At 49.8% G+C, this 18,287-nt stretch overlaps 2 long non-coding RNA genes across 4 annotated transcripts in view; both read left to right on the top strand.

Annotated features, from left to right (window-relative positions):
• The window catches only part of LOC125392692 (uncharacterized), a 41,811-nt gene extending 27,558 nt beyond the window's left edge, over window positions 1–14,253 (top strand). Inside the window, exons 2-5 of one of the 3 annotated variants that reach the window (XR_015737329.1) lie at window positions 9,874–9,941; window positions 10,923–11,202; window positions 12,472–12,553; window positions 12,915–14,253. This is a non-coding gene — a long non-coding RNA (uncharacterized LOC125392692). Of the gene's footprint in view, window positions 1–9,873; window positions 9,942–10,922 lie in introns of all 3 variants that reach the window. The other 2 variants (XR_014998868.2, XR_007229600.3) reach the window with 2 other exon arrangements.
• LOC148123172 (uncharacterized) overlaps window positions 1–18,287 on the top strand; it is a 98,495-nt gene that overhangs the window by 28,412 nt on the left and 51,796 nt on the right. The window lies entirely within an intron of this gene.

Raw genomic sequence — 18,287 nt, forward strand, 5'->3', positions numbered from 1 at the left:
GGCAAAGGGACAAGCTGGCAGGAAAAATGAGCTCTGGGTTCTGAGCGAAAATAGCCAGCTTCAGACTCATCTATTCTGATACGATGAGCAAAGCCAGCCAGACACCCTCCTCAGTCCTCAGCAGCCAGGAACTGAGCCCAAAGCTCCCAACTCTCGCTCCTGGTGGGGGTGGGACTTGGAGAAAGCCTCGGCTTGCTTGAAACTGTAGGGCCTTTTGGAAGCTGTTATTCTTTGGTGGCGATTATGACAATGAGGGAGACACCTCTTGGAAGAAAAATTAATTGACTTTGGCAGAACACGGCAAGCTTGTTTCTTCTCTCCAAGCTGGGAAAAGTGTGAACGCAGAGAGTTGTGAGATAATGCAAGGGGATGGATGCTTTGTTCCAGGAGATGTTACATAAGCTGCTCTCCTGGGGTGCTGGGAGACAGATTTAGGGTGTCCTGCTCACTCTCCAAGGAAGAGCCAACCATGGAAAAGGAGAGGAGGACATAGTTGTGAGCTCACACACACTCAAGCAGTCTCAGAACCCACGTGTGGCATTTCCACTTTTTTCTGATGTGTTTCCACGCAATAGTTATTAATCATTTAAAGCTCAAACTGAATCGTCATCCACCACCCCAGTGGACTTTAAATATAATCATTATTAGGCTAGGCTGGGATAAGTCATGCTTCTAATCTCAGCATTGGGAGGCAGAGGCGGGCAGATCTTTGAGTTTGAGGACAGCCTGGTCTACAGAGCAAGTTCCAGGAGAGTCATTGCTACATAGAGAAACCCTGTCTTGAAAAACAAATTAATAATAATCGTTAGAGCCAGGCAGTGGTGGCGCATGCCTTTAATCCCAGCACCTGGGAGGCAGAGGCAGGTGGATCTCTGTGAGTTCGAGGCCAGCCTGGTCTACAAGAGCTAGTTCCAGGACACATTCTAAAGCAACAGAGAAACCCTGTTTTGAACCCGCCAAAAAAACAAAAACAAAAACAAAAACCAAACAAAAGAAACTCTGTCTTGAAAAAAACCACACACACACACACACAAAAGAACTGACCAGAATTATTTCGTTGTAAGACCATTCCTTGAGTCTTTCCTAAAGTCCCAGGAGGTCAGCATACTTCTGTCTGGTTTATATTAATATTGTTTTAGAAACAAGTTCTTTTGTTTTTGTTTTGTTTTTTAGAGACAGGGCTTCTCTGTGTACTCCTGGCTGTATCCCTGGCTGTTTGTAAATCAGGCTGGTCTTGAACTCAGAGATCTGCCTGTCTCTGCCTTGGAGTGCTAGGATCAAAGGTGTGCGCCACCACACCTAGCTGGAGATAAATTCTAAAACAGCCTAGGCTAGCCTTGAACTTGAGACTTTCTGTTTTTGTCTCCCAAGTGTTGAAATTACTGGGGTGTACCACCAACACCCAGCTCTTACTTGACCCTCCTTTCTGTTACCAGTACTTATATCCTGTCTTGCCTGTCACGTCACCAATATATGCCACTAAGATACACAGTATAGGCCGTGGATATAGCTTAGCAGGTACAGTGCTTGCCTGCATGTATGAAGCCCTGGTTTGATTCCCAGCACATTATAAACTGGGTATGACAGTTCATGGCTCGTGCTTGCAATCCAACCACCCTGGGAGTAGAGGAATGAAGACCAAGGAGTTCAAGGCCATGGGTTTCAGGCCAGCCTGAGACCTTGTCTTAGAAAAGATTACTGGGTGGTGGCGGCAGCATGCCTTCAATCCCAGGACTCCAGAGGTAGAGGCAGGTAGATCTTTGTGAGTTTGAGGCCAGCCTGGTTTACAAAGTGAGTTCCAGGACAGGCTCCAAAGCTACAGAGAAACCCTGTCTCAAAAAACCCCCAAACAAACAAAAGAATACATAAATAAATCTTTTAAAAAAGAAAAAGGTCTCAGAATAGATGGCAAATCAGCTGGTGGCTCGAACTAGGGGAGGTCAAAGAAGGTACAAATGTCTCCACCTGAGGCTGCTTTGGCAGACAGCGATGGCTCATTTTGCTTGTTTCCTTGAGACAGGTTCTCTGTAGACCAGGCTGGCCTTGAACTCACAGAGATCCACCTATCTCTGCCTCCTGAGTGCTAGGATTAAAGGGGTTCCTCAGCATCTTCCACCTCCAGTTTTGTTTCTTAATGGAGTGTGTCTCGTGTAGCTCAGGCTGGCCTTAAATTCCTGATCCTCCTGCCTCCCCGCTCCCAAGTCCTGGAATACAGGTATGAGCCACTACATCTGGCTCAAAGGTTCCTCTGTACTGGCCCCGTCACCATGTCGAACACTTGATTCACAGCTGAGTGTTGTTCCGTTCTTATGTCCACCACCAAGAACACGTGGAGGGGATTTGTCTTTATTTTACAGAACAAGAAACTAAAAAACAGGCAGGTTGAGTCACTTACCCCAAGTCACAAATCAAAGAAGTCACAGGGTCAGGCTTGGTCACTCTGGGGTCCTTAGCAACTGTCTCTGTCAGGAGGCCATATCACCTGGGACTTGCCAATCCCTGGGCTCAGTGTCAAGACTCTGAGCTGTGGAGGTGTTTGCGTGGGGGACCAGGGTGGCGAGTTGTGGAAGCCACACGCCCTGGGTGTGGGATGGTCATCCGAGGCACGGATCGGGCTCAGAGTGAAAGAACAGACTTGGGTTCCCAGGGGTGATGAGTCACCCAATCGAGAGGTCAATTTAGCCAGTACCCCAGAGGCTCTGCTCAGTTCTCAGAAGCGGGGAGGAGATTGGCAGCTTGTGGGAGAAGCGGAGAGATGCTCAGAGATAAGTGGAACTAAGCAAAGGTCTCTGCCGCTCAGACCTCGGGGCTAATGGGAAGACACCCAACCCGGGGTTACAGCACATAAGTGGGGAGAAGGAGATGAGAGATAGAGGCAGTCGAAGCAGGGCTAATGGAAGACGAGGGAGACTTTAAAAGGCAATAAATCAGGATTGCCGGGCTGGTTTCTACCCAGGAATTCTGTAGTGGGTGGTTAACGCTTAGCAACTGAATGGGGTCCCACCAGGTTCCCAGCAGGGGCAATGGACTTACCTTGAGGGTTTGTGCTCCCTGGACAGGTTTGGCTCCGGGCTGGGAGGGGCCTTGGGAAAACCCCAACAAGCGGGAGTTTGGGCTGGTGGGAGCGCTCTCTCACCTCAGTCTCTGGGGACCGTTCTCCGCAAGAGTTAATCAGCCCACAGGGTGAAGAGACCACAGGACACTGTTTATTTACCTATTTCTACAAAACCCTTGCCAGAAGGCCCGGGTGGTGATGCTCTGTAATTATATCTCTAGTGAGGTCCTGCAGGTTCTCCAGCTGTTAACTCCTTAGTGCCCGCACTGCACCTGGAAGAAGGGCCAGGGATCAGAGTGGTGCCCAGCTTCCACCCGCCACCTGGAGGGAAACTGTGCCGCGTTTCTGGCTTCGACAGCTTCTCTGACTTTCTAAGAGTTCAGGGATGCAGATCGGAGACGAGGCGAAGGTGTGTTTTTCCTGGTAGTAAGTGTTGAAAACGAAACCGATCAGCCATCTAGGCATGAGTTCAGTTCCTTCACTATCTAGGTATGCTGTGAGACACTGAAGAAAGTTCTCGGTAGCTGTGAGCTTCAGCTTGATGGAGAAATGAAGAGCCGCGGATGCATTGGGGCATATGAATATCCCTGTGAGTTATAGAGACACCTCAAGTTTGTTGTGAGGAGAGTGGACTTAGGTTAGACCGTGGGTTGAACTTCACATTGTGCATAGCTATGGGAGATCTAGGATTAGACTCACAAGCACTGTAGAAACAGAGCCAAGAGTCCCACTTTCTTTTTTTTTTTTAAACTTTATTTAACTTTATTTCATGCATATTGGTATAATGATGTCAGATTCTCTTGAACTGGAGCTACAGACAGCTGCAAGCTGCCATGTGGGTGCTGGGAATTGAACCCGGGTCCTCTGGAGGAGCAGTCAGTGCTCTTAACCACTGAGCCATCTCACCAGCCCCAAGAGTCCCACTTTCATGACTCAAATTGAGTTACCAGTGCAGGCATAGGAGGTAACCTTGGCGGCTTCAAGACTTCCCAGCGCGCTCTTCTGCGCTGAACTTCTGATTCCTGCCAAGGGCTGGAGTCTGTGTCCTTTTTCTTTGAGTTTGGATGGATCTTGGGACCTGGCTGTACCCAAAGAATGTCATGGCGATGATGCCCTAAGTGGAGTCTGGAGGGACCCTGCAGTTGGGTCTGTGGCTCAGTGGGGAAAGAGCTTGCCTAGTTTAAATGAAGTCCTGAGTTCAATCCCCAACACTGCACATACCAGTAGTCCCAGACCTGGGGAGGTGGAGGCAGGAAGATTAGAAGTCAAGGAAGTCCTCAGCTACATAGGGAGTTCAAGATGAGCCTGAGCTACCGGAGACCCTCTCTCATTGAGAAAATAAATAAAATGAGCCAGGATGTAACTCAATGGCAGAGTGCGTACCTCCCTTGCAAGATGCCCTGGGCCCATCCTCAGCACAACAGCATCCAAAAAGCCCTGGGCAGCTTTCTATTTTAGCTTTTAGCTGCAATTCTAATTTAGGGCTAAGGCTGGAGGCAAGAAATAATCCCTCCCCACCATCCATCCAGCTTGGGAGGGATGTAATGCAAGGGTACTTTTCTGAAGCTAGCAAAAGTGGTGGTCCCTCACCCTTGAACATTAGGGGCTTGGTAGTAGAATGCTTAGATATACATGTGTGCTGGATTCGTAGATGCTGGGCTGCCCAGTGTGGAGACCTGGTAGCTCACAGTCCCTCTAGGGAGACGACAGGACATGAATGCCTAGCTCCATCTCTCCTTAATCTACCCACTTCCTTCCCATCATCATCAATACTTCAAATAAACTGAGCCCAGCAAGAAGCTGGAAGTCAGGCAGGGGGATTTCTGTGAGTTTGAGGCCAGCCTGGTCTACAGAGCTAGTTCAAGGCTACACAAAGAAACCCTGTCTCATAAGACGAAGAAGAAGAAGGAGGAGGAGGAGGAGAAAGAGGAGGAGGAAGAGAAGAAGGAGGAGGAGAAGGCAGAGAAGAAGAGAAAGAAAAGGAAGAAGCAGCTGCAAACCAGCATCTGCAAAGGTATCCTCAGGGTGGCCCCTGGGGCAAAGAGCAGAGAGAATGGAATGTGCACATCCCCTTGCCCTCTTGGAGGCTCCTACTGGGATCCTGGGTCTTGCCTGTGACCTTGGAACTGTTTTCCCCAAATAAAGAGGACTGGGGCACATTTCAGGAGGTGCACAGGGAATTTCCTGGACTAGAGGCACGATTCCCAAGCCGTGCACCAGACACTCTCCGCATTGTCAGCACCGAGATAGGCTCAAGTGTGCTGCTGTGGCACTTGGAGAAGCATTCAGGACGTGTGTCTCCCAGCCACTCTCCAGCCCTCCCCGCTGCCACAGTCCTATTTTAAAGGAAGCAGTTACTATCTTGGCTAGTTGATTGTTATTATTCCCCAGCTTTGGGACCTTGGGGGTTGCGGTGTGGGACAAGGGGACGCCTTTGGGTTTTTGTTTTCTCACCTGTAAGCTATAAGATTGCTGTACCAGTTTGCTTCTCCGTTGCTTTGATAAGCACCACGGCTCAAAGCAACACAGAGAGGAAAGGGTTAATTTGGCTTCCCTATCCAGGTCACAGTCCCTTACAGAGGACACAGGGCTTGAACTCACATAGGGGCAGAGGTGGGAACCATGGAAGTTGGGCTGCTCGGTGGTTTGCCCTCCCTGCCTTGTGCTTAGCAGTCTTTTCTCACACAACCTAAGACCTCCTGCCAAGGGGTGGGCTGGGCCCTCCTACATTAACCACCAATCAAGACAATGCCCCACAGACACGGCCACAGGCCCCTATCTGATCTGGGCCATCTCTCTGTTGAGATTCCCTCTTCCCAGGTGACTCTCGGTTATGTCAACTTGCCGATAAAAACTGACCTTACGGTTAAAAATGGAATTAAGGATGTCCTCACAGGGCTTGGGGTGCTGGTATGTACTTCCGCAGCACCACACAGAACAGGTGTGGATGGTGCATCTTGTTTGTAATCTTAGTGTCGGAGAGACAGAGACTGAAGGATCATAAATTCAAGGTCATCCTTGTCTACGTAGGGAGTTTGAGGCCAGCACAGGCTACTGGAGACCCTGTCTTAAAACAGCAGCAGCGTGCCTGTGTTTAAATTGCTTAGGTTGCTCAATACATCATGATTGACAGCTCTTTGCAACTTCTCCTTCATCTTCCTTTTTCTTGGTCTTGGAGAACAAACTTTGCCCTTTTCATAGAAGAAAGGTGGGCAGGGGAGGCCTGTCTTGGTTGGGTTTCTATCGCTGTGAAAAGACCTCCAAAGGCAACTTGGGAGGAAGGGAGGGCTTTATTTGGCTTATGCAGCCAAGCCACAGTCCCTTGAGGGAAGTCAAAGCAGGAACCTGGAGGTAGGACCTGAAGCAGAGGTCTTGGAGGAATGCTGACTACTAGCCTGCTCCCCACGGCCTGGTTAGCTTGTATTTTTATACAACCCAGGATCACCTGCCTAGGGGTCGTGTATTGCCCACAGTGGGCTGGGTCTTCCCACATTAACCAATCATTAATTAAGAACATGACCTTGGTTCATGTCAAATTTACCGAAGATTAAACAGTGCGAGGCTTTCGCGTGGAGATTCCTTTCTAAAGGCCAAAATAAACCTCTCCTTAGAGTGCTTCTGTCCAGTAGCCTACCTCAGCAGCAGAAGAGAAAACAAGACACCAGAGACCAGGGGTAGCTCGGCACAGTTGCCGAGTCGTGGTGGTGGTGGAGGGAGGAGGTGGGGGTTTTGATTTCTCTTTGGATGTGTGGTCTCCTCTTTTGGAACCGCAGGGCACTGTGCTGTCTTACAAAATGCTGCAGACGTGTGTCTAAGATGACACATATTTCTTTTCCCACAGTCTAAAGTCCAGAAGTCCATGAACAGGGCATGAACAGGGTCTGGAGAGAGTTGTTTCTGGTGGGTTTTCTTCCTTGGTTGGTAGACAGGTGTCCACTGGTTACATCCAGTGGCTGTTCTTCTGGACCGGATGGCCTGTTTCCTCTCCACACAGTTTCCTCCTACAAGGCACCCATGGGTTCTGAATAGGGCCTTCCCTAATCTGTCTTAATTGCATAATTTTTATCAGTTTTTTGAGACCTGAAGGCTGAAGGGTCAGGGCTTCAAATTAGGAGTTTTGAGGCAACATGATCAGTCTATAATGAACATCTTTGAAATTCTTTTTTTAAGTATCAAAATTATGTGAGGAAGGGAGGTGAAGAGATGGTTTAGTGACTAAAACCCTCTTTGAGCAAGTCTGAGCACCCATATAAAAAGCCAGGCAGGCATGAAGGATGCCTGTAATCCCAGCAATTGGGAGGCAGAGATGGGATTTCCGGGACAAGCTAGCTGTCTAGATCGGCAGATTCCAAGTGCTTTGACTTCAGAAACAGAAGCAGAATGGAGAGCGACCAAGGAAGTCACTCAACATCAACCCCTGGCCTCGACACATGAATAGATACACACATGCGCATAGAAGGTCAAAGACTGTGAAATTATCAGCAAATATTACTGGTTGGTGGTAGCACACACCTTTTATCCCAGCAGTTGGCAGAGGCGGGCAGATGTCTATAGAGTGAGTTCCAGGACAGCCAGGGCTACACAGAGAAAGAATCACTGTCTTGTTTTTTTTTTAAGATCTATTTATTCATGTATTTTATGCATGAGTGCTCTGTCTTCACACACAGCAGGAGAGGGAATCAGATTCCACACAGATAGTTGTGAGCCATGTGGTTGTTGGGAATTACGCTTGGGACCTCAGGAAGGGCAGCCGAGTGCTCGTAACTGCTGAGCCAGCTCTCCAGCCTGAAACCCTGTCTTGGAAAGGAAAAAAAGAAAAAGGAAACTGTCCATTTTGTCAACTGTTTCTAACCCATGGAGATGGTCATTTTATTGGGATCCCAGTTTGAGTCCCCAGAGCAAGGCAGAAGGGTGTCACGTGATTCTTGTGTAAGGGATCTGCTTGGGGGCTTCCATTTCAGTTTTCTCCTTCACTCCCATTGTAGGCTTTGTAGAGAACTTGTCCAATCCAAGATGTTTTATGCCAGCAGCTTGAGACAGGGTCTCACTATGCAGCTTAAGCTGGCCTTGAACTCCTGATCCTTTTGCCTCTGCCTCCAGAGGGCTGGGATTGAGAGAATCCCCTGTGGAGAATCCCCTGGCTTCACCAGAGTTTCTCTCCATATACAAGTTTACTTTCTTGTTACTTTCTCCCACCCCTCTAGCCTAGATAATAGCTCTCTCTGTGTTCCTCTGTCTCTCTCTCAACCCGGGGCCTTCAAGCACTCTGCCACTACTGAACCATGTCCCTGTTCAAATAAAACCTTTTACTAAAACAACCAAAAATTCCTTAAGATGGGTATCGTGGCTGACCCCCACAGTCTCAGTAGTTAGGAATGCGGCAGGAGGATTGCGAGGTCAATCTGGGCCACAGAGACCCTACCGAAAAAAAAAATGCCATGAATGGTTGCAGACACCTTTAATCACAGCACTCGGGAGGTAGAGGTAGGTGGATCTCTGAGTTTGAGGCCAGCCTGGTCTACAGACCTAGTTCCAGGACAGCCAGGGCTACACAGAAAGACCATGTCTTGAAATATATATTCCCACCCAATAAAAGGAAGGAACAAGAACATATTCCCTGCACTGGAGGAGCAGGGGGCTGTTTGCAGAACTGTGGGTTTCCCACCTCACCCACACAGTCTCTCCATGGTCAGGTCAGTCCCACGAAGGGACACTGTCCATGTCTTCTCATCACAGGTATGAGAGGTCTCATCTCTTCTCTAGAGAGAAGGCAGAAAGTAGCAGAGTTAGGCTCTGTGTCACTCCCTAGAAAGAGGCTGTGCATCTAACCACTGCCTTCCCTTCCCTTCCCCTTGTAAGACCAATGACAACATCAGTGCAGGGACACAGTGGACCCTGAACCAGACAGGGTACTGGGCACAGTGGCTGGGCGCTCTGATCCCTGTGCCCACTCGAAGGATAAAATTCTGTATCTTAGGCCAAGAATCCTTGAAGTACTTGTAACCTGGGTATCTGTGGCCTCTTCTCAGGTCCTTGAAGTGACAGTTAAGAGCTGTCTAGTGATATAACATCATGGGAATTTGAGGTTGGCTTGGTGGTGGTAATGACTGGCTTGGTGGTGGTAATGACTGGCTTACAGCCCGACGGGGAGAATGGATGAGATAGGGCACCAAAAGGGGGTGGCCCAGGCCGGGGCACTCTGATGACCAGCTGTGTGGAGCTTGTGACTGGAGACTACTTGCGTGCTTTGAGGCTCGCTGATGGGGTTGCTGTAAGAATACAGATGGACAGAGGCTTTGGATGCTGAAACTGGGGCTTGGGTGCACAGCATTCTATAGTCTTTACAGAAAACACCAGGGACCACCCATGGGTCCAGGTGAAGAATCTGAAATTCTGGGTTGACCTGGTCGAGGTCACCTAGACTGAGCAGTGGGGTTAAGTGTCTTTCTCATACTGGGGCACCCTCAGTGTGTGCTGTGTTAGAGACGGAGTGTAGGGTTTGCCTAGAGCCACAAGAGCCTAAGTGTGGTCCCTCAGATTCACTAGGTATCTGAGGGTGGCCTTGATCTTTGGATGATTCTGCCTCTGAAGTTCTGGGATCACCACTGTGTACAGCTGTGAGTTTTAAAAATATTTTGTTATATTTCTTAATGTGTATGGGTGATTTGCCTATAAATAAGGCTACACACCAAGTATATACCTGGTGCTCACATGTACTAGACTGAAAAAGGGCATTGGGTACCCTGAAACAGGAGTCAAAGATGGTGATGAGCCACTATATCATATGGCGCTCTGTTTGTTTGTATTCTTGCCTCTAGCACAGCCTGGAATCATGTGATCTGTAAGACTTCAATGATCTGGCTTCTGTTTTCTATACAAACTCTGGGTATGTATACATGCTATTCATTTTCTTGTGAATTTTAGGCATTTGTTAGCTACAGCCTCATAACAAATAATTCCAAATTTAGAGCTTAACTATTTTGAAATTCTGCCTTTTTAATGGGGGAAGTGCTGGGAACCCAGGGCCCCATGTGCATGAAGCAGGCACATTGCCCCTTGGCTTCATTCCCTCCAGCCCCTGGGATGTGGTCTTGATATTGGCCAGGCCACAGCTGCCTGAAGGGTTAGCTGAGGCCAAAAGGTTCAATTCATATAGATGGCATGGTCCCCACCAGACCTCCCAGTGCAGGGAGAGTTTGCCTTCCTAGCACCATGGGGCATCCCAGTAGCTGGGAGACAAAAGGGTGAGGAGAAAGCTGCTGTCTCAAGGCACGGTCTTGGAAGACACAGTCCTATCATCTTTAAAGATCCCAGCCTTAAGCAAATTGTTCTCTTTGACGAAATGGGTTCCTGTAAATATTTGGAGTCGGGTGCCGTGACTCACGCCTTTAATCCCAGCACTATGAAGGTAGGTGCAGGTAGATCTCTGTGAGTTCAAGGCTAGCCTGGACTATAGAGAAAATTCCAAGACAGTCAGAGCTACACAGAGAAACTCTGCCTCAGAAAACAAAACAAAAACAAAAGCAAGGGTCTGGAGAGATGGCTCAGAGGTTAAGAGCATTGGATGCTCTTTCAGAGAACCCAGGTTCCAAGCCCAGCACCCACATGACAGCTCACAACTGTCTGTAACTCCAGCTCCAGGGAATCTGATACCTTCATGCACGTAAAATAAAGTTAAATAAATTTAACTTTTAAAAAGCCCAAAACAAAACAAACAAACAAAGAACCATGGAGCCCTCTCGGAAGTGACCTCACAGGTCCATTTCCCTCTGCCTAGAATCCACTCTCCTTTTACTGTTATTCTTGTTATTCTTGAGGTTTTATTTTATTACTAAATTTTTGTTTGGTTTTTGTGTTTTGGAGACAGGACTTCACTATCTAGCCCTGGCTGTCCTGGAACTCGCAGAGGTCCTCCTTCCTCTGCCTCCTGAGTGCTGGACTTCAGAGCCCTGTCTTCAGAGCCCCAGTGAGAGCAGCAAGCAGACCGGCTCATCCTCGTGCTCCTGTGGCTCCATCTCAGCGCTCCTGTGGCTCCATCTCAGCGGCAGCAGGCAGTAGAGCCCTCACAGGGGTCCTGAGTTGTCACCTGGTCTTCTCTGCTCTCTGCCTCTGACAGCTTGACCAGCATGCACATTCCCTTTTGACAGGTGGACTTCATGTCTGCCTCTTGACCTGAGCTGTGGAAGCCAAGCTCTTCCCTCAGGCTATACAACACGGTTCTGCCTGAGGGTCCTGTCCTTCTCCCAGGCCCCTGCAGTGCACAGCACCCTGAACTGGAAGCTTTCTCTCTCCCCACTCTGCTTGTCTTCTTGTTTTCTCTTTGGTCCTAGAACTTACCGCCCTTCAATAAGCTATCTAGGCTGAGCATGGGGGTTCAGGCCTGCCTACCCCACCACGAGGTAGGCAGATTATGAGTTCTAGACTAGCCTGGGCTACAGAGTAAGACCCTTTCTACAAATAAACAAACTCAATCCTCTTCTTTCTCCCTCCCTCCCTCCCTCCCTCCCTCCTTCCTTCCTTCCTTCCTTCCTCCCCCCTTCCCCCTCTTTCTCCCATCTTTCCCTCCTCTCTTTTCTCTTTCTTTCTTTCTTTTTTAAGATTTATTTACTTTATTATGTGCACAATGTTCAACCTCCATGTATGCCTGCAGCCCCAAAGAGGGCACCAGATCTCATTACAGATGGTTGTGAGCCACCATGTGGTTGCTGGGAATTGAACTCAGGACCTCAGGAAGAGAAGTCAATGCTCTTAACCCCTGAGCCATCTCTTCAGCCCCTCTTTCTTTCTTTACCATGTAGTTCAGGCTGCACTGTACTCACTATGCAGCCAAAGAAGGCCTTAGACTCCTTCCTGATCCTCCTGCCTCCGTTTCCCTAGTACTGGGACTATAGCACAATGCATCACCAGGCTTGTTTTATGTGGCGGTTCAAACTCAGCAAGCTCTCTTCCACACCTGAGTGACACCCCCTCCCCCCTCAACCAGGTCCCAAATGGGATCTTTAAACCTGTTGGTGGCAGTTCCTTTGCAGGTCTCAGTGCATTTGGTGGTAGAGTCTCAGTTAGCAGGACCACGAGTGGGGTTGAAGAGGTCCTGGCATCTTGAGATCAGAGACAATGTCTGCCCTCTGGATAGAGGGTCCAGGGGCCATGATGACATTGATTGTATGTCCTGACTAATTAAATTGCCTGGCCAATGAGCAATGCCCTTACACTGCAGCGTCCACTGGGGGTTGGGGCAACCCCAGAGGGCCACACACAGACACAGACAAACAGAGGGCTTTCTGAAATGGATGTTAATTGTCTCCAGGCCAAGGAGAACTACAGAATGAGAGTTTTCCGGGCTGGCCCAGGGGACAGGGAGGTAGAGACCCTGCCTCTACCCCCTGGTCACTCTCATTTCCTTACTGGCTTTCCAGAAATCCAGGTCGTTTTCAAAGCCGGGGGGCTGCAGTCTACTGCCAGAGCATGGGGTCGCTTCCGGGGTCACCAGCCGGACAAGTAGGTCAATTTTAGCAGGAAACTGATATTTAAGTGGGGATGGCAGAGCCAAGGCTCGGAAATGTGGCCCTGACCTTTCAGAAAGCTGGACACCTGGGGGGCACACGCTTCCTAAAATGCAAACTTACTAAATTAAATGCTCGAGCACACGTGTGTACCAGGCGTGGGGGAGGAGCCCTCAGATGAATCATTTGAAAGCTTCCCCAGTTCTGTGAGAGAGTCTCACATTCCTCAATTCTCATTTCACAGATGAGAGCACTGAGCCTGGGAGGGGCTAAAAGGCTCAGAGGCTTGCTCAGTGGGGTACCAACTACCAAAGCTTGATTCTCTGTCCCTGTGTCCCACCATCTTCTCATTTTAGCCTTGAACCTCTGAACTCCAGAGCTGAGGGAAGGTCCCCAAGAAGAACTGAGAGATGAAATCAGGACCCGTTGACTGCTGGTCCTCTCCCTTATCTGGCTTGCCGCTCTGTGGAGAAGGCGGGAGAGACCCACCCAGCCACCCACCCGAGGTGCCATTAAAGTTAATTGTTTTTACTGCCAGTTTTACATAGTCTTGTAAATCTTTTTACGACGTGGCCCTGGAACTGGCGGACTGCACGCAGAACTCCGGGAGACTGAAGGTAGCTGGAAGACAGGGTGCTCCAGTACCCTGCTACCTGTAAGGCTGTAAAGCTAGGGAGTGAGGGGAGTCCTGGGAGACATCTCTCCCCTTATCACAGGATAACAAGCTTCCTCTGGGTCATAGCCTTCTCATAAGTGAGGCTCCAACCACCCAGAAGTCCAGGATCCTCTACCAGCCCAATATTTGAAGAGGTCCTCTGCCTTGACCCTCTAGGATCTGAGACGCCCAGGAATAGGGGTGAGGTCCAGTATACAGCCTTTGGAAAGTTAGGAAGGATGCCAGGAAGAAAGCTGGGTACGGAGAGCTCTGGGTTCCTTCCAGCATGTGTATGCAGGCCACACCCCTCATAGTGTCAAGGCGAGCTGGCCAACAGAAGGGGTGTGCATTTCACAGTGTGGGGACCCCTTCAGTTGCAAGTCAACTGCTGACATCCTGCCTTTTTGCGTCTGTCACCTACCATGAAAATGGTGACGATCTCTTGATGTCCCAGGTCATGGGAGGATTCATGGGGGGGGGGGGTCACTGAACATCAGGATATTCTTCTCTTGCTCCCTGCTACTCTCATTTTATCTGGCATAATGGGAAGCCTTAGCTTTCAAGGCTGTCCCTAGCTGCTTAGGTGCCCAGGGACGCACTAGGTATACTCAATATCCAAATCTACAGTCAATTCTGTCTTGTGTTTTTCTTTCTTTCTTCCTTCCTTCCTTCCTTCCTTCCTTCCTTCCTTCCTTCCTTCCTTCCTTCCTTCCTTCCTTCCTTTCTTTCTTTCTTTCTTTCTTTCTTTCTTTCTTTCTTTCTTTCTTTCTTTGAGACTGTCTTACTATGTAGCCCAAGCTAGCCTCCAACGGGCCATCTTCCTAAGCCTTCCACGTGCATCCCATGTTCAACTTTGTAGCTATTTATTATTATTGTTATTATTATGATTGCTGTTGTTGTTTTGAGACAGGGTTAATCTGTGTAACAGTCCTGGCTGCCCTGCAACTTGATTTATCGAATAGTAGTCTGGCTTCAAACTCACAGAGGTCTACCTGCCTTTGACTCTTTGATGCTGGAATTAAAGGCGTTCACCACCACCACCGGACACAGCACGTGTGTTCACCACCACCACCGGACACAGCACGTGTTATCATGCCAACTCTCTATTCGGCAGCCATAGCATGAGGGTGTGCTCACCCTGCGGTGGCTTTCCCACTTGGTTGTATGTAGCAGACATTAGCAGAATTGGAAACATAGGACATCAAGACAATAAACTGAACCCCACCCCCACCCCCACAGCGTTTTCAGTAGGCAAGGTCAGCCCTCCTCTCCATTATTTGGTGAAAGGCGGATTTTGGATGAGAAGCCTGGGACTGGTGCCTAGAATGCTAGACAAGCAGTGGACGGCCACTGAACTCCATCTTGTAGATCGGACAGGGATTCTTCTCAGTGCTCACCCAGGATCAGGAAATGCCTGTAGTGATGGTAGACCGAGCCGTGAGGCACAGGTGGTTCGAACCCCTCGCAGCTGTGCTAAGTTAGTGCCTTTGGCCAAGAAACTCTAGGAAGTTCAGCTGAACCAGGACAGGCAGAGAGGAGATGAGGGAGCCGGGGATTTTGAGTTTAACTCCTGGAGATAGGGTGGGGGTGGTGATGGGGGGTGGTGATGGGGGGTGGAGTGAGGTGAGAGTGGGGGTGGGGAAATAGCCCTCTTTCCAGCAGCACACAGCAGAGTCAGAGAAAGAATTTTTCAACAGAGAAGCAAATGCAGAGGTAGCCAGAGCCGTGCAAACTCACTTTGAGGCCAGCTCCAAACGTCAGATTTCCCCAGTCTCCGCGTCCCCATCTGGGAGCGGGGTGGGTGGAAGGAACAACCAATTTGCTCGAGTGGGGTTAGAGGCATCGCGAGAGCACCTTGGAAGCTAACGACCGGCTTCAGATCGGGCATCGCTCGGGTGGGTCAGTGGTTTATGGAAAGAGCGTGAGAGAGGGAGGGAGACCCGCGGCTGCTGGCACACACCGGAGAGGGGCTGCCGGGATCCGGGAGCTGGCACAGCCCTTCTGTTCCGAGAAGGCTGCGCTTGCGGTGGCACCGGGCAGCGCACAGGGGCCGGGAGGTTAATGACCAGGCTCTTCTCTACGCGTCCGGGAATTGAGAACACGTCTATGAGGCTAATGAATTGAACCAGGAGGGTTAGGGTGAGGGACCTGGGCCGGGGCCGGGGCTTCCCCAGAGAGACCGAGGTGCGCACTCCCTGTCCCGGTCCCTTCCAAACCGTGGACGGAGAGGTGATAAAAGAGTTGGGACGGGGTTCTGTAGAGGCCTGTCAGTGTTCTTCTCTGGAAAGTTCAGTCAGATTGTGCTAAAATTCGTTTCCCAAGTGATTTGTAATCTTAAAAATTTGGGGAGGTCTCATTTCTACAGAGTTTCATGTAGTCCAGGAGTTTAAGCCTGTTTAAGTTTAAACTCTGTAGCCTAGAATGGCCTTGAACTCCTTACCCTCCCTCCCCCACTTCTCGAGTGCTGGGATTGGGGATGAAACCCAGGGCTTCGTGCATGCCAGGTCAAAACACTCTAGCCACGACTTCACAGCCCCCGCACCAGCACCAGGATCTTTGACAGGACTCCTGAATTCATTCAAAAAGGCCTAGATCGCTCGCGTCTCTGCTTTCTTTGAATCAAGCCACATCAAAATTCAGTCTTCAAGGAATGAATGATGTGGTCCTTTTAGCTTTTCCCGGGTCCCTCCCACGACCTCTTGGAGTTATTCTCCTCCAGGGATCCCAGGTCGGCTTCGGTCCAGGCTTCCCTTCCCAGCATCCCCTGCAGACCTTCAGCGGCATCTGGGGACTTGACTTGCCTTCCCACTCTTTCGACCCACTTCTTGCCCTGCAGCGAGCGTGGCCCCAAGCATTTCCATCTCCATCTCGCTTCTGCCAGTTGCCTGTTCTTCCCGTTCGCCCCCCCCCTTTTTTTTTTTTTTTTAACGAGCTTCAGCGCTGGTCCCAACGTTCCTCCCTCCGTGCAATTTCAATTTGAGCTCTCCCTGAAGCGGCCTTTCCTCTCTTGTGGCCTGCCAAGTCGTTTGAAGGCTGCGCAAACATTCTTCCAGCCTCTGGTCCCCCGGAGTCTCCTTCTATACACGTGAGGGGAAGCTGGAGGCAGCTTCCCAGCCAGATCCAGAGACCCATCAAGAGGAGCAGAAGATGAATTGCCCTTTTTGTGTCCTGTCCCCGTCCTCCCCCCTCACGTGCCCCCCCCCACCTTGCGTCTCTAAGAAGCCTCAGGCAGGAAGAGAGGTGGCTGTGGCTTTGCTCTAGTCTCTGGCACTTTTCGAAGCTAGGGGACGTTCACTACATTTTATAGGAGCGGGAAACTGAGACTGAGCAACGAGGTCTGTTTCTAAGCCAGACAACTGGGGTTCAATAAGTTTAGTGAGTGTTCTTCTTAGCCCCATTTTCAGTTGGGGGACCATTCCAACCTACCATCCCAGCACTCTGGAGGCAGAGGCAGGGGGATGGCTGCAAGTTCAAGGCCAGGCTGGCCTGAGCAATAAATTCCAAGCCAGTCAGGGCCATGCGGTGAGGCCTTGTATCTGAGCAAAAAGCAAGTCTCAAATAGTATCATTGCATTGTGGGGCCTGAGGTAACAATGTTAAATACTTAACTCCTCCTTGTTAAGCCCTACTATGTTCTGTTACATGCTAAGCTAGTCATTTATCTATTTTCTCATGATGTCTTTACATGTTAGTATGTTCTACAAGATAGGTAAGAAAATGAGGCACAGAGAAGGCAAGTAACCTCTCGAAGGACACACAGTTCAATGGTTGGATTGCAGGATTAGGGCTCAGGTAGAGGTACCTGTGGCCTGCAACATCTGTCTCTCTGCTCTCCCTTGAGTCACATGGAAGAGACTCAAGCAGGCTCAGCAGCTGGGAGCTTGGGCTTTCTTCCCTAAGGTTACTCTGGGGACATGTGAAAAGAGGGGAGGGGACAGGGGGTTACATAAGGCGGTGACTTCAAAGGCCTCCCCTGGGCAGTTAGCCAAAGGAGCCACTAGGCAAGCTGAGGGCTATCCACCCCCCATGTCCACACTCCAGTGGCAGGCTGGGAGGTGAGAGTTTGGAATTCGAGAAGGGAGAGAGGCGTCAGGTGGTGGCTAAGAAGTGACACCAGCCAGCATTTACTGGGCACTTACTATTTGCTGAACATGACGCTAAGTTCTTTTCTAAGGGTATCAACAAATAGACAAGGGGTTTCCAGTGTTCCCTTGTTTGAAGAGGCCCAGAGAGGGTAACTCATTCCTTTAGAGTCACACAGCCTTGGAAGAAGCTCACAGTAGGAGGTAACTTTGAAGGAACTGGGTGAATTCTGGTGGATTATGACTTGAGGGGCTCTAGGTGGGGGAAACTGAGGCTGGAGGTGTGTGTGTGTGTGTGTGTGTGTGTGTGTGTAGGGGTAGTGAAAGTGGAGGCCCCATGGTCTGAGGCTCACATTCTACTACCAGATCAGGATACTTTCACAGGAGAGGGGTATGGCCTCAGGCTGACCCTGAGTTTCCTTCTGTCCCCTACTTACTGTGTGACTATGCAAATTACTCTGCCTCTCTGACCCCCAATTTTCCAGTTCAAACCATGGCCTTATATGGGGTTAAGTGAGTTATTGACTTGCTAAGTCTCTGATGCTCTTGAACCTTGAAGACACTCAAGAAGGCACAGGCAATAGGCACAGCCAAGCGATAGGTACAGCCGGGCGACAGGCACAGGACGAGGCACAATCGGTGCCGAATCCCAGGAACTTGGGGGCATCAGACTTCCCGGATTTCTGGAGTGGGCAGCACAAGGCTCACTGAGTCTCTTTGACAGGCACCCACAAGGCTTTTGGGTCCCCGTGAACCCGAGCAACAGGTGATCCAGATCAGAGAAGCGGATTACAGCCCCACCCCTAGGTTCTGTCTTTGACCTTCCTTTCTGAAGACCCCAGGGCTCACAGTTTGGTCTGGTGAAGGGGTGGGTTGGAATGATGAAGTTCAACCTAGGGTTCTTGAAGACTCTTGGGCTCTCTGTTAAATGTCTGTGGGTAAAACTGATCAGAACCTGTTCTAGATCCAGGAAGACATGACTCTCTGCAACCC

This window comes from Myodes glareolus, chromosome 2 (assembly GCF_982192425.1).
Source record: "Myodes glareolus chromosome 2, mMyoGla1.1, whole genome shotgun sequence".
NCBI lineage: Eukaryota > Metazoa > Chordata > Mammalia > Rodentia > Cricetidae > Myodes > Myodes glareolus.